The sequence below is a fragment of the Myotis yumanensis genome, unplaced genomic scaffold (assembly GCF_028538775.1).
Source record: "Myotis yumanensis isolate MYYU_CA2020_CCGP unplaced genomic scaffold, mMyoYum1.0.hap1 SCAF_5, whole genome shotgun sequence".
In the NCBI taxonomy this organism is placed as follows: Eukaryota; Metazoa; Chordata; class Mammalia; order Chiroptera; family Vespertilionidae; genus Myotis; species Myotis yumanensis.
This window is the reverse complement of record NW_027223756.1, coordinates 5,265,395-5,280,864: the sequence shown is the minus strand read 5'-3', so window position 1 is coordinate 5,280,864 and position 15,470 is coordinate 5,265,395. Positions and strand designations below refer to the sequence as shown.

General features: G+C 51.9%; 2 pseudogenes; both read right to left on the bottom strand.

The window, feature by feature from the left end:
• Positions 1–2,936: 2,936 nt before the first annotated feature.
• On the bottom strand, positions 2,937–3,389 carry LOC139011580 (procathepsin L-like; annotated as a pseudogene).
• Positions 3,390–3,769: 380 nt separating this feature from the next.
• Positions 3,770–5,935, bottom strand: LOC139010084 (spermine synthase pseudogene; annotated as a pseudogene).
• Between the last annotated feature and the right edge of the window lie 9,535 nt (positions 5,936–15,470).

Here is a 15,470-nt window from a genome sequence, read left to right as displayed (position 1 = left end):
GGCCTTTGTAAGACCGGGCTCATCCCATGGATCATCAGTTCTATAAGGCACGTTTGTTCACGTTTCAGCGAGGTTGAAGTCGGAATGCTTTTACTACTGACGGCATCTGAGGTTTGGTGCAACGCACCTTCCACGGTCACCGGGAGGGTTTGATGGGAGAATGTAAGGGAAGCACCTAGTGTGGCAACTGACACACAGTAGGAGCCCAGAAAATGTGAGCTCCTCTCCCTCTGAGCTTGTCAAAGATTTTGGAAGTTGACTTGAAAATTTCTAAAAAGGCCCCTCCCCTCTCCCCTTCATTCCAGGGCGCTTTATGGCCACAGCCATGCCCTGCGATAACCTGACTTTCCAGCAACAAGCTCAGGTGAGCAGCTTGTCGGAGCCGCTGACCTGGATGGCACAATCGTCTTTATGGGTGGGGCTCTGTCCTGTCACCTGTAGGCTGCGATCAAAGGCCTGTCCCCTCTGCCTGGCACCCTGCCCTGGTTAATCAGGCGAGCTTTGCTCAGCCTTTCACACACGCGCCTCCAGTTCACTCCCGGAGGAGTGAGAGAGGGCTGTGCTCAGGGCCAGGCTCCCAGACCCAGACCCACTGTGGGGCTCCTGGGGGCCGGGAAGGATCCCCACGGACAGGCTGTCTGACCTGGGCCAGTCACTTGACTTCTTTGAGTCTGTTTCTTCATCTGAAACAGGAAAAATAGCAACAGCATTGCTAAGGGCTGTGGTGAGAAATCGGTCATTCGCTTAACAGATATTTAATGAGCACCTGCTATACATCACTGACGATGCAGCCGGAACAAGGCAGGAGAGATTGCTGCTCTCATGTTGCTGACCTTCCGGTGGGAAGGAAGACAACAAACGAGTCACCTTACCAACATGTTTTTTTAAAAACTTTTATTATTATATGGAATAAAAGCATATAAATACTTTTATTATATAGAATAAAAACATCTAAAACAGACTTTAATAAAACATTTCGTAAATCAAATTTACAACGCCATCAGAAGAGTCCCCGTCCTGAGCAAGCCTTATTGGACATCCCACCATCTGAACACACAGCTCAGCAGGGGGGCTCTGGGCCACCAGGAATAGCGGAACCCGGTGGTGTCCCCTCCCCAGCCCCATGGTCACCGCCAGGAGGCCTCGGGCCATAGAACAAGTCTTGGCTCACACTGGGCGTCTCACTGCCTTCACTCTCTTCAGAGGAAGAGGAAAGCGGATGGTCCTCTTGGAGGACGCTGCAGGGGCCCTGTGACGGAGTCCCTCTGACTTCTCCACGGCTGGGAGAAAACGAGCCCAGAAAGTGTGAGCTCCCCCCTCTCTGAGCTTGTCAAAGATTTTGGAAGTTGACTTGAAAATTTCTAAAAAGGCCCCTCCCCTCTCCCCTTCATTCCAGGGCGCTTTATGGCCACAGCCATGCCCTGCGATAACCTGACTTTCCAACAACAAGCTCAGGTGAGCAGCTTGTCGGAGCCGCTGACCTGGCTGGCACAATCGTCTTTATGGGTGGGGCTCTGTCCTGTCACCTGTGGGCTGATCAGCAACGATGGTGACATCTGGGTCTTGTAGTCTCCTTCTCTTGCTTGTGGGGAGGGGCATCGGCTGGGTTCGAATTCTTGCCAAGCCTACGAATTTTGCCTGGTCCTCCTGGTTTTCCTGGAGGCTCTTTTTGTCTCTCCCCCTCTGAGTCGGTATCTCTTCTTCATCGGGCCTTGATTGCTGTCCAATCTCCCCAGCAGAAATGTTAGAATTAAATGGCTTCTGTGGATCCTGGGGAGCCAATGGTTTCTGGTTCCCCTTCATCGTATTGGATCCTCGGGGCTGGGGGCGCTCAGCCTCAAACGCTTGCCTAGCGGGACAGTTGGGGTTGCCTTGCTTCTGCCCCTCCTCCTGACAGTCCTTGCATTTCAATGTTCGGGGAACAGTCCTCATACCGCTCTGTGCTCCCCAGTTGTCAGCTGGTCCTCAGGATTATCTGTGCTGGACGTTATGGACCTCCGAACCTGCTTGAGAAGGGCCAGGAGAGCTTGCTGTTTGGTAGGAATATATGTGGGTGGTGACCATTCAATTAGCATAATTTCCCAGAAGGAACCCAATATGTTTGCAGAAATTCTTTTTTTCACCCTCATTTATAATTCGAATCAAAGCATTGCTAATTTGTTTTGATTTTTTTTTTTAACTTTCATATAAGCACCAAATTTTAATCATGTAAGTCAATTCATTTGGGGGGAAAGAAACACCATCCAGAACTCCCCCTCCAGAATAAAACAATGATGTTCACTCCTCCAAACAGCCAAATTCAAAGTCTACTAAAACAAAAACAGCCCACACAGGGGAAAAAAAAGTAACAAAATCACATTCTAGGGCTTCAGTGCATTTAGCAGCCTTTGCTATGCTAGCTAATCATCCTTCAGCTGACTGTCAAAAAATAACACCTGCCCGGCCGGTGCGGCTCCGTGGTTGAGCATCAACCTATGAACCAGGAGGTCAGGGTTCGATTCCTGATCAGGGCACATGTAGGGGTGGTGGGCTCGATCCCCAGTGGGGGCCGATCACTGATTCTCTCATCTATAATAATAAAAGCGTAATATGCTAATTAGACCAGACGGCCAAACAGCAGAATGACCGTCCGGATGACCTTCTGGACGACCTTCTGGACAAAGCCGGGGCTGCGAAGGCTGAGCCCCTTGCACGAATTTCTTTTTTTTTTAATAATAAAAATTAAGTTTTATTTTAAAAAGTAAAAATGTATACATCCTTATAAAAGAAGTGGTAACATTTTAACCAATATAAAACATCACAGAATTCAAATCACAGTTTTGACCTTCAAGATTCAAGTGTTGTATCCCATTAAGTAAAATGTCGTCAGTTTTAAGACAGAAATTCCTCCTCTGGATATCCTGTTCTCCATCAAGTCTTTCTTTATCACCATCATCTCACACAGTAGGACAGCTGGCCGCAGCGGCGATTCCACAGTGGTTGTTCCGGTCTTTGGCCATCTTTATGTAGCCATTCTTGCCCCAAGTTTCACCCTAGCTGTTCTTGACAATCCAGTATTTGTTACTTGAATCTTCTCCTTCAAAGCCATAGCCAACCACCAGAACGCCATGATCTAGATCCACGCTGCTGCGGCGCCGCTCATAATAAATGCTATATTCATAGGACTGGAAGCTAAGACGGCTTGCATCTATAGCCACCGAGATGGGCCCCACGGTTGCCACTGCCTTCACGAGGACACTCTGCTGCCCAGGGATGTCCACGAAGCCAGTGTCATTGGCAACGGAGTCCTCAGGCCTGTATTTTCAGGGTCCACCCTTTGCTTGATATGCACAGGACTCCTCTGAGTCCAGGCCGCCGTTGGACTTCACATCCTGGAAGACATTATCCATTCGGCCACCATTGCAGCCCTCATTGCCTTGAGCCTGAGAGCAGTCCACAAGGTTCTGCTCACTCAGTGAGATAAGTTTGCCAGTTTTCTGGAACATCTGTCCCTCAAGGGCACCAGTGCACTAAATGCCCAACAAGAACCACAGTGACCCTGGCTCTTCACGGGAGTGACATAGCCTTCTTCTCGCCAATCCGTCGTTGGGGGGATTTCAGCGAGGTAAGGTTCCCGGAACACTCTCCTTTCCTCGCACTTCTGGTTTTGACGGCCATTCATCACCTGCGTGAATTCACAATGAGTTGCCTGCCTCGCTCTGATGGCACGTAGAGCATGGAAAGGTCGGGAGGGCTGTTTGTAGCACACGCGATTAGGGGACACTGATCTTCAAGGTTTAGCTTTCTTCCAAACAGCGTGCATTACCCACAATGCCAAGGATGAAGGGGCACGGACGTTCTCCTTTGAGAATTCCACAGGACAATCCAGGTGCCCAAGCTGTTCTCCGTCGAGTAACCAAGCTCCTGTCCGATTGACTCTGGTCCCCCGTGTAAGGGATGCCCCATCGGCTTCAGTCCCTTCATGGAGAGGCCGGGAGCCAGTCTGAGGCACCCCCATGGGATCTTCCCCCGAGATGTGGAGGTCGGGGCAGCTGTCAATCCACTCAGCACATGATCCAAGTCTGCCTTCCTCGGCGTACCTCTTCGGTGCTGGGATGCAGTCCTCCACCGGGCCCTGTGCGGTTGTCTAAGACGTCGCCACACGCCTTTCGCATGCCTCTATTACATCCATCCGTCACCATTTGGTGACTCTCTACCCTAGTGACCAGCTTAGGTTTCAAGGTGACTATTTCACATCAAATGCGCCCGTCCCCGCCTCCCGGAATCGGCACGCTTTGCCAGCGTACTCGCCTTTGCCACTGCCCAGGACGGCCGGGGTACACGCCCGTTAACATCCCCCTAAGGATGAGAATATTCCCAAATGGCTTCGAGCGGGAATGTTACTGTTCTGATTGGGTGCATCTTCACCAGACACCACTGCGCCTACATCGGACCAGCCAGGCGGCCATCAGCAGTGGGCCGGTACCGGTCAAGGGTTGCTCCTCGAACTATGGGTGGGATCGCTTCACCCGCCCAGCACTGTCCTGACTCAATTCTTTCACTCTGTCTTCTACTTTGTTCAAAAGACTGTCAACTTCCTTGCCTTCCGCGTTGCCGTCGGAACTCTGAAGGTCCATGTGGGTAAATTCTCAACGTAGCAAAGCTGCTGATTTTGTGTGTGGAGGTCGCTGAATAGCGTGGTCCCGTGAGGCGCACACCGGCTCGGCCGTCCCCTGCCCCTGGGCCATGGGCTGGAGGTTGTTTAGAATGGTCTCACTGTCAGCACTGTGCCCTGCTGCTGCCACAGGGCGGCGAGGCCCTGGACCATGCCTGGGGGAGGAGGGGCAGGAAAGGTAAGTACAGCTAGTCTGGTGGCCAGGATCTCAGAAGCCTCCCTAGGAGATGACACGGGAGCTGATACCCGAGTGAGGAGATGGAGCCACTTCGGGGACCTGGGGAAAGAACATCCCATGGTGCACAGTAGGTGCAAAGGCCCTGGGGCTAGAGGAGGCTCAGTGTGCTTCACGAGCAGAAGGCTGGTGTGGCCAGGACCGTGGCAAGCACGGGCCAGCCTGGTGGGAGATGGAGGTGAGGTCACAGAGGCCGGGTCAGGGAGGGTCTAATGAGCAGGTCAGGAAGTGGGCGTTTATCCACTGGAGGGGACAGCGCGGGAGGGGTTCAGCCAGGGGCATGCCACAGAGGGAGGGGTACACGTGAGTGGAGTGGATCCGGGAAGCCCGGCGCAGTAGCTGGTAGACCTTACGATGATTACTGTCCCTTCCCTGGGGGACCAGGGGAACCCAGATCCCTCACACAGACCACCAGGATTGCACCCGGGGACCCCCGCACACCCACTGAGCCTGCCGATCTGTTCCCTTTATCCTCACACTCCAAACAGCAACTCACGGAATTGGACAGTCGATGGCGGGTGCACTGGGTGAAGATGATGCAGACCGCACGTGACAGTCAACACCCAGGGAGCGTAGCTTTTGAGCACAGGGGATGCCAGGAGGCAGCTGCTTCATGTAAGGTGTGAACGACTGTTTGCCCGAGCTTTTGCTCCCAGGGTGGGGGAAACAGGTACACGCAGCTCAGTTGCTAAAAATAGGGGGATCCTCGGTCTGTTTTCGTGTGACGGGTCCTGAGGTATTGCCCCCGCCGTTCACACCCCCACCTTGGGCTGAGGGTCGGAGCAGACTCGCAGAGACCTGGCCGGAGGGGAGCTGTGCCGGGAAAGGATGCACACCCGGGTGGATGCACACCCGGGGTCTCTGGTGCCCAGATCCGGGCTTGGTTCTGGCTCTGGCTCCCCCGTGCGAGCTCGTGCTGGGACGCCGGGTCCAAGTGGCTGCTTCTGCCCCTCGGAGACAGGCAGTCCGCCCACAGCGAGAGCTGTCGGGAGGCTGGAGGTAGGCACCCTCCGGGCCTGGACCTGCATTTGAGCGGAGCCCTTCATCCCGGCTCCCATGGGTGGGTTCCCGTGGGGCCAGGGCCCCTCTGAGCCTGCCCTTGACCGAAGGCCAGAACCGAGCCAGACTGCCAGCAGAACCCACAACGGGCCCATTTCACAGATGGGCGCATCAGCCCGGGAGGTGGAGTTATAGGAAGCCCCGCGGAGTCTGGCCCTTCAGGGGGGAAGGCCACCTTCCCTGTGCCTTCTGCCAGCCAGCACTCTCCATCCCACCTGTCTGCTTGGGCATCCCTTTCATTGTCAGCTGCTCCATTCATTCATTCATTCATTCATTCATTCACTCATGAATGTTTAGCAACTGCTCTTGGTCCATTTCACAGCTAGGTTCAAGTCCTCAAGTGCACGCCTGAGGCCAGAGAGTGGCCGGAGTTGGCAAGCCTGGGGGTCAGAGAGGGCTTTGCCCCTTAGCTGTCTGAGTCCAGCAGGCTGGGCAGGAGCCCCTCTCGCTGAGAGAATAGCTTTGAGTGGCTGGGGTGGGCCAGTCTCTGTCCCCAGGCAGAGTGGTAGGTGGTAGCCTTCCCCCTCTTCCCCTCTTCCTCCCCCACACCCACCCCCCCCCCCCCCCCACCTGGCGAGGACAGGGCCAGTGTTGCTGGGAGACCCTGGCAATAGTGGGGGCTGGGAGCTGGTGGCAGATGGGTGGGCAACCAACCTTTTCGAAGCAGCTGCCAGGTATGGGGCCTGCTTGGTAGTCTTTTCAAGAGCTGTGGTTCCCTCACCGTTTGGCTCAGTGGATAGAATGTCAGCCTGCAGAATGAAGGGTTCTGGGTTCGATTCTGGTCAAGGGCATGTACCTTGATTGCAGGCTCCTCCCTGACCTGAGCCCTGGTTGGGCACGTGCCGAGGCAACCAATCGATGTGTTTCTCTCACATCAATGTTTCTCTCTGTCTTTCCCTCTCTCTTCTACTCTCCCTAAAAATCAATGGAAAATATCCTCAGTTGAGGATTAACAAAAAATAGATAAGGTATATTTTTAAAAGAAGAGCTGTGGCCACACACAATGGGGGACCAGGGAGTCCCCTTTCCTTGCTACCTCTTTACACCTGATCCTCAGAGGCTCTCAGCCCTGGCCTTTCCTCCCTGCCACCTCCAGCCTCTTCCTGCTCCCCTCCTGCAGACCCAGAGCCTGCTCAGGGCTCCCTGCAGGTGACACCCATCTCCCTCCTCCCCCGTCTCCCTAGCACAGTGGCCTTCCCAGCCTTCCGGCCTTCCTTCGCCTGGGCTCCTCCACCCCAGGGCCCTCCTTGCCTCTGTCCACCTGGCCATCTACTCCTAACACCTGGGAAAACAGTGCTCTTCAAATTTGGGGCTCACATAGCCCCTAAAATAATTTTGGAAACTACAGATGGTGCACTGCTGGAAGCCAGTCCATCCTTGCTGCTTGACACAGTCGCTGCAGGGAAGAAACATCTGCACAGCATATGTTTCGAGGGATCTGGCATACTGTTCTTAATATGTTTGCTCCCCTTCTTAGCCCTATGTGTTCTAACTAGGGCCACATCCCTGAGAAAGGTTGTTTCCCCAGGTGGGGATGTTTCCCTGGAGTTAGGGATTAACAGGACTAAGGAAGGGAATAAATCAGTAAAACCCCTTAACTAAGTGCCAGGCGGGTAGTTAATCACCTTAACTACGAACAATCATGCTTAAGCTGCATAATCTTTACTTAGGCCATAGAATAGGATAATCTCCTTCAGTTACTTCCTTGTAGCTTAACAGAACAGTAGAGTAGTGACCTTGGAATGGAGATAACAAACTAGCCCTAACCTTTGGAATAGAATGGATAGGATTAAACTCAACAGAACTAGATGGGGATGGGATTTTTGGCAAAGGTCAGATAAGAAACTATGGACATGAAACAAGGGACTGTAGAAGGTCAAGGGAGGACCCAAAACATACCATGATGTGACTATAGAGGCATGCTTATAGGATCAAATGGTATAAATACAGATGTAACAGGAGAATAAAGAGAGAAGCTGGCTATGCTGGTCATCTGAATGCTGTCCCCGTGTCATTCCTTCTTCGCCAACTCCATCCACACCTTTGGGAACCCCTGGACTGCTGGGGCTGGACCCCAGCAGTGCACGTTTTTAGTTGGCATCTAAATGTGAGCATATGTAAGCAGTTGCAAAGGATGCGATTTCCACCATCTCTACACTGACCAAGTGCTTTAAACCAAACCTCCTCACCACCTCGGAGCTATTGAGTCAGCTCATTCCCTTTCTCAAAAACTCCACCAGGTGGGCTGAATGTCGAAGCCAGCACTGTCCACCCAACCACTAAGCCAGGTTGGCGGGACTTTTCCGTCAAGAAACGATACGGGTTTATTTTCCATGTGTGAACCTCTCTGCACCGCCCTCTGTCTGAATTCTGCCTCTAATTCTGGGACAGGAGATGCATCCGACGCCTGGATGACATAGGCCTCGGTGCTCCGTGCTCGGTGCTCGGTGCCCGGTGCTCGCTGACACCATCCGGCTTGTCCTGCCCCAGGTGCTCCCTCGGGAGCTGGCCTCTCAGATTGCCCTCCCTCTGGCTCCTCGGATGCTCTTCTTTTCAGCGTTTGATTGTGAAATGGAACACACACAGAGAAGCCCAGTGTGTGTGGCTAAAGCTCACAGCAAAACAAAATGTGCAGCTTGATTATTTATCAAAAAGCACGCATCCAGGTCAAGAAATAGAACATGTCTAGTTCCCCAGACCCCCCTATGGGCTCCTCCCCACTGGTACCCCTCCATGCTGTTCCAAGGTGACCACCACCCTGCACCTGATGCTGGTCACTTCTTGCTTTGCTGCATGATCTTACCACCGAACCCTTCCCGGCTTTGAACGTCGTACAAATGGAGTCCCGTATCTCGTGCCCCTGTTGCCTGGCTCCCTTCACAGAACATGGTGCTGGGAGTCACCGGGTGGGCGTGTGCAGCTCTGCGTCCTTCTCATTACCGAGTGGTATTCGTTCGTATGGGTACATCCCAATTTATCGATCCATATATCAATCCATTCTACTGATGATGGACATTTGGCTTGCTCTCAGCTTGGGGCCGTTTCAGATCAACCTGCTATGAATACTCACAGGCAGGTCTCTAGGTTCATCTATGTATGCATTTCTTTGGGTCTATATCTAGGAGGCTTTGCTGGACCATGGGGGGCAGATGTATGATTCACTATAAAAGATACTGCCAGGGTGCTGTCCAGTGTGGGTGTGCCCCTCTGTGCTCCCAGCAGCACCGTGGGAGAGTCCCCGCCGCCCCACATCCTTGTCAATTCTTGGCATTGTAGAATTTTAAAAGTTTAGCCAATCTGGCTGGGGAGCTGTGATTATCGAATTGTGACTTTAAATTTTCATTTCCCTTATTATTGATGAGACTTAGTACCATTTTTATATATTTATTGGCCATTGGAATATTCTTGTTTTGAAATGCCTGCTTTTTTGCCCATTTTTATCTTGAGTTGTTAGTCTTTTTTTCTATCGATCTGTAGTTGTGGAAACAAGTAAGTTCTTTGTTGGTTATATGTTTCTGATATATCTTTTTTCACTCTGTAAATTGTCTTTTAATTTTCTTATTAATATCTTTGACAAAAAAGAATGTTGAATATTAATGAAGTCAATTTTGTCGATCCTTTTTATGGTCAACACTTTCTGTGTCTTGTTAAAGAATCTTTTGACCACTCCAAGGTCATGAAGATATTCTCATGATACTTCCTAGAATTTTTACTATTTTAACATTTAGATCTACAATTCCCCTGAAACTGATGTTGCAAATGTTGTTAGATAGGGATCAATTTCCTTCCTTCCTTCCTTCCTTCCTTCCTTCCTTTTTTTCTTTTTCTATATAGCTATCCACTTGGTCAGCACTAGTCATTGAAAATATTGCCCCCCCTTCCCATCCCCCCCCCCCCCCCCCCGGCTTGGTAGTGTCACATTTGTCCTAAAACATGTATCCATCTGTGTCCTGCATCTCTCTTCTACCCCATTGGTCTATGTGTCCATCCTTGTAGCAATGCCACAATCTTGCTTACTGAGCTTTACAATAAGTATTTATATCCAGTAGAGGAAATACTTCCACACCCGTTAGGGTTTTGATTCGGGTTGTATGCATTGAATCTGTAAATCAGTTTGCACAGAAATTATTTCTTGAAAATATTGCATCTTCCAATCCATGAACATGGTATACCCTTCCATTGAGGTTTTAGATTCCTCTCGATCACATCTTACCATTTCCTGAGTCGTTTTTAGGTAAAGCCATTTTTAAGTGAGTGATAGTACAGGCAACATTTTGGAGGTGGCAAAATCATGACAGCAATGTTCCCAGAATGTTCCTTTGGACCCTCAGCCAGCCAGCGTGGTACCAAGGGGACTTCCAGCTGTGCCTGTGCCTAGGCCCTCCCTCCATACCCACTTCCCCTGCACACTCAGGAGCTGGTCAGAGCTGGGACTTCATAAATATTGACGAAGTGAATACTCCCACCCCACAGCGTTCAACTCCTTGCTAGAAAATTGGCAACCCCATCCATCCATGCCCACATGCTAAGGACAGATCAGACAGCCTGTCAGCTTCCTGATAAAGCTATTTTTTTTAAACAAAAAAGTAGCTTATTGAGCTCTTTCCCATTAGAAACGTTTCATACCTGCTCATTATAGAACCTTTAGAAACTGCCAACAGATAGAAAAAGGGGGGAAACACACCCATATTTCTCTTATTCAGAGATCATCATTGGCCATAGCCCATGCATTTTCTTTCGTCTTGTTTTCTATACACATTTTGTATTTGCTTGTTTTGTTTTTATAGGCCTGACCTCGTTCTGCGTTTAGAGTTCTCTGTCCGGCCTTTCTCACTTAGCATGAAAACAAAAGCCTTCTCTCCTGTTACTCTGAAGTCTTTGGAAGCAGCAGCCCAAGGGCTCGGTGAGGCTCTGTTGAGTGACACCTGTTTACGGAGCATTTCCCTGTGGTAGGAGTGAGTGTGACTTGAAGATGCTGTCCTGGTATGTAACCAACATCTCTGGGCATTTATTCGCTTAGTCCCTGCTTAGCTGGGATTACGTCCTCAGGAGAGGTTCTTAGAAGTGGATTCCAGACTCAAAGAATGTGCACAGAAGCTTATAAGGCCTTTAAAAGCAGGAGTTAGAACCTGCAGCCATGGCTCTTCATGGGGCCTGTGTTTCTTGAGAACCATCGCCAGACACTTGTATAAACACTTCAGGACTATCGGCTCATTCAGTCCTCACAGCCCTCTCAGTCCGAGGTCACAGGCAGCCAGTGCCCAAGCTGGGGTTCGAACCCAAGCACCCTGCCTCCAGGCCTCTCGATCGTAACCACCCCAGGCGGATGGAGGATGCTGGTGGCTCTCTGAGACACTGCACCTCTTCTCATGGACTCCTTCCTCTGGGCCTGGGTATTGCATGGGAGGGGTTAGAGAGATGGGGGACCCAGCTGTGGGGCCCCCAGGACAGGCCAGAGTCCACGGCATCCAGCTGTGTGACCATGGGCCAATCCTCCGCCTCTCTGAGCTTGAGTTTCTCTATCAGTGACATGGATAAAGAGGGCCCCACGAAGATGAAAAGAGGCCACGGAAGGGAAATGTCTCTGAACCAGAAGGCACTCCCAGGTGTTGAGTGCCTTCAACACTTCCATGGATGGTCCATATGCAGGAGCTCTTGGGCCTTGGGGAGAAGCGGGGAGCTCCCTCCCAGGCACTGGCCCAGGACCCCAGCTCTCTCCACCTCGCCGGGACTGACTGAATCTCTCCGACTGGCGGGGGTATGATGGGGGCTGCTTGCTGGTGACTCAACTAGAGAGGCTGCTCATCCTGTTGTCCCCTGGGCCTGGCAGAGTGAACGCCCCAGCCACGGTCCTGGGATGGCGTTTAAAGAGCCCTGCTGAGATTTCACCCAGTTAAGGGATCAGTGATGGCAGAGCAAGTGGGGGCCAGGGATGGTTGCAGGGAGGAGGGAGAAAGAAGAGGACACTTATCTTTACACCTGGGATTAGGGCATAAATGGCCTTCTCTTATGAACTTGGCAGTTCCTGCCTCTTCTCTGTGCTTCCGTTTCTCCGCCTGCAAAATGGGAACTGTGTTAATCACCATGCTGCTAGGCCGTGACCGCCTGGTGCCCGCTACGTGCTTGGCACTTTGTCACCAGGAACTGAAAACTTGCTTTTGCGGGTGAAGACCCGCTGGGTTTGGAAATCGAGGGTTTGCTGAAAAGAAGAGCCCTCCTGTAGCAATTTTAAGACTGAGCTTTGTGGTTTGCCTACAGCCTGGATTCTTGGTTCTCGAGTTACAGGGAGGAGACGAGCAAACGCCTTTGGGTTCCCTGGTGCAGCATTTTCAACCGGTGTGTCCCAGCAGGCACCCTGTGCGCCGCAAGAACTTCTAAAACATGCAATACCTGACCATTTAGTCGGGGGCACTGACCTTTTCCCTTGGATTATCACATAAAAGAATGATAATACCCAACACAGTAACAGCTGTCCTGTATGGACGAATCAAATTGTACCTATTTTTTGTCAGATTGGCGAAAAAGATAATACATATAAATGTAATATATTTTTATTGATTTCAGAGAGGAAGGGAGAGGGAAAGAATTAGAAACATCATTGAGAGAGAATTATAGATTGGCTGCCTCCTGCACGCTCCCTACTGGGGATTGAGCCTGGGCTTGTGCCCTGACCGGGAATTGACCGTGACCTCCTGGTTCATAGGTCAACACTCAACCACAGAGCCACGCCAGCTGGGCAGACAATATATTTTTTTGGTGCACCGCAAATTTTAGTAATTAATATGTGTGTGCCACGAGATGACAAAGGTGGAAAATCCCTGCCCTGAGGAAGGGTCTTTTCACCAGGTGTCAGCGGGGCTCATACCCCTCAGCTCAGCGTGCACCCTTTTTCCAAGGTGCACCTGACCGCCTGGTATCGCAGGGGCAGGGCCTGCCATGGCATGCCCCGGGAGAGCAGTGCCAGGGAGCCCTGCCAGGGCCCTTCCCTCTACCCACTGCCATGGGAGACTGTGCCAACACTACACAATCAAGAGTCAGCCCCACCCAGGGGCCCCTGCAATCCAAGCATGAGTCCTGGTGCCAAGGGAGGGTGGCACAGTCTGTGCGCTTCTGGATGTGGTTAAGGGTGGGGGGTGGAAGTCAAAGCTGGGAGGGGTTCTCGCTGAAGGCTGCTGCCCGAGCCCAGTGTGCCCCTGCTGCCATTTGCACCCCTCCTGTGACAGGGACCCCCCTCTCCCAACGCCACCTGCACCTTGTTCTAGAGACTATGTTTCTGTGTAAGTATTCCTGTTTGGTTGCTGTGTCTCTCCCAGCACATGTCACTATTGACCATACCAGAGTCCCAGGCGACTCTCAACAGAAACTCATTCCTTTAAACTCTTTCTTCCCCCTTTCTTCTCCTCACCCCACCTTCCCTCCTTTCCTTGCTTCTCCCAGTTCAGAGCAACTCATCTCGGTGTCAGTTTATTCAAATGTGTATTGAGTCCCTGTGTATGTCAGTCTTGTTCTGGGCACTGGGATTCGTAAATGAAAACAGCCAGGCCCTAGCTGGTTTGGCTCCGTGGGTAAAGCGTTGGCCTGCGGACTAAAGGGTCCTGGGTTCAATTCCGGTCAAGGGCACATGCCCGGGTTGCAGGCTCGATCCCCAGTGGGGGGTGTGCAGGAGGCAGCTGATCAATGATTCAGTCTCATCATTGATGTTTCTATCTCTCTCCCTCTCCCTCTCTTTTCCTCTTTAAAATCAATAAAAATATAAATTAAAAAGAAAGAAAGAAAACGGCCTGGTCCTGCCCTCAGGAAGTTTCCCATGTGCCAGTGGAGAGCACAGAGGGGTGATGGCTACAAGACCTGCCCTGAGGGTGCACTGGGACCTCAGGGGGAAAGCAGCTTGTGTATATGCCCAAGTATCAGACATATGATGAGTCAGGACTTGGTGGGGAATACCGAGGGCTTCCTGGAGGTGGAGGCTTTGAGCTGATCTTAAAGAAGGAGAACCTTCTGAGCTGGCTCAGGCACTCCTGGCAGAAGCCACCTGACAAACTGAGCTGAAGGTGGTGGGGGGAGGGGCAGTCTCTCCCGGATACCCCCTTCTTCACACAGCTCCAGGCCGGCTGTTCCCCTTACCAGCGGGGGAGTCGTGGGCACCTCCTTTCCACTCGTGAGCCTTATTGCCTATCTGGGAAGCGGAGGTAATGGCATTTCATAAGGTCGTAAGGGCTACGAGAGCATGGAAAGTAGAGCCAAGCGGGGAGGGGGGCTGGTTTGGAATTGGGTCTGCAAAATGGAGCCCAGTGAGGGCAGGAGCTAGCAGGCCTCCCTCCCTCCCCACCCAGTGTGGTGTGGGCTCCTGCACAGACAGGAGGGGTGCTCCCAAATACCTGTGGGGTGAATGAATGAAGGAGGAATGTGTTACTCCCTCTGCCGACCGCTCCCTAGCTCTTCCCAGGCCGATGCCTATTGTCCATCAGATGGAGCGGACACGCCCAGCTTCTCCCCGAGTCCCCCGAAGTCACCCCATCACTCTTGTTTTGTTTTTCTTTCTGGCGACCATCATTACATTGTGATGTTAATGGCTTATTTCTGTCTTCACCACTAAGCATGCTTTGTTTGGATCTGCAGTGCCCAGCACAGGGCCTGGAACATATGCTCAATTTAAAAAAAAAAATTGATTTCAGAGAGGAAAGAGAGAGATAGATCGAAACATCAATGACAAGAGAGAAACATTGATCGGCTGCCTCCTACTGGAGATTGAGCCCACAACCCAAGCATGTGCCCTTGACCAGAATCAAACCTGGGACCCTTCAGTCCACAGGCCAAAGCTCTATCCACTGAGCCAAACCGGCCAGCGCGTAATAAATATTTTAATGAGAGCCGGGCAGGTGTAGGTCAATGGTTGAGCATCCACCTATGAACCAGGAGGTCATGGTTGTGGGCTCGATCCATGGTGTGCAGGAGGCAGCCTATCAGTGATTCTCTCTCATCATTGATGTTTCTATCTCTCTCCTTCTCCCTTCCTCTCTGAAATCAATAAAAATATAGTTTTAAAAACATATTTGAATGAGTGAGTGGATTCATGAATGTGGGGTCTCTCATCCCAACCTTTGGACTCTGCCGAAGTCTCTTCTAATTGTAGGTACGTGATCCCACTGCCCAGACACGGGGCTGGACTGTCCCCCTCAAGCCCTTTCGGACATTGTCCGCGGTGACCTTCTGCCTGTGTATGCGTCCTTTCCCCGCGCGAACCCCGATATGTACTCCTTGGGGGCTAAGACGGGGTCCCCTGTGCCCGGCGCCTGAAAGAGGGGCTGGCACACAGAAGGGCTTCTCAAACTATTGGACTGAATGAGGGCAAGGTCAGCAGGCTGACAAGCCCGGCACCCAGAGGGCACCCAGCTGCCCGGCGCGCCCTCCTGCCCCGGGCGCGCGGGAACGGCGAGGGCGGGAGTCCCGGCGGTTCAGCTCCCGCCACGCCACCCGGTGCAAACTTTCAAAAGATGCGGCGGCCGCGGCCCCTCCCTCCCT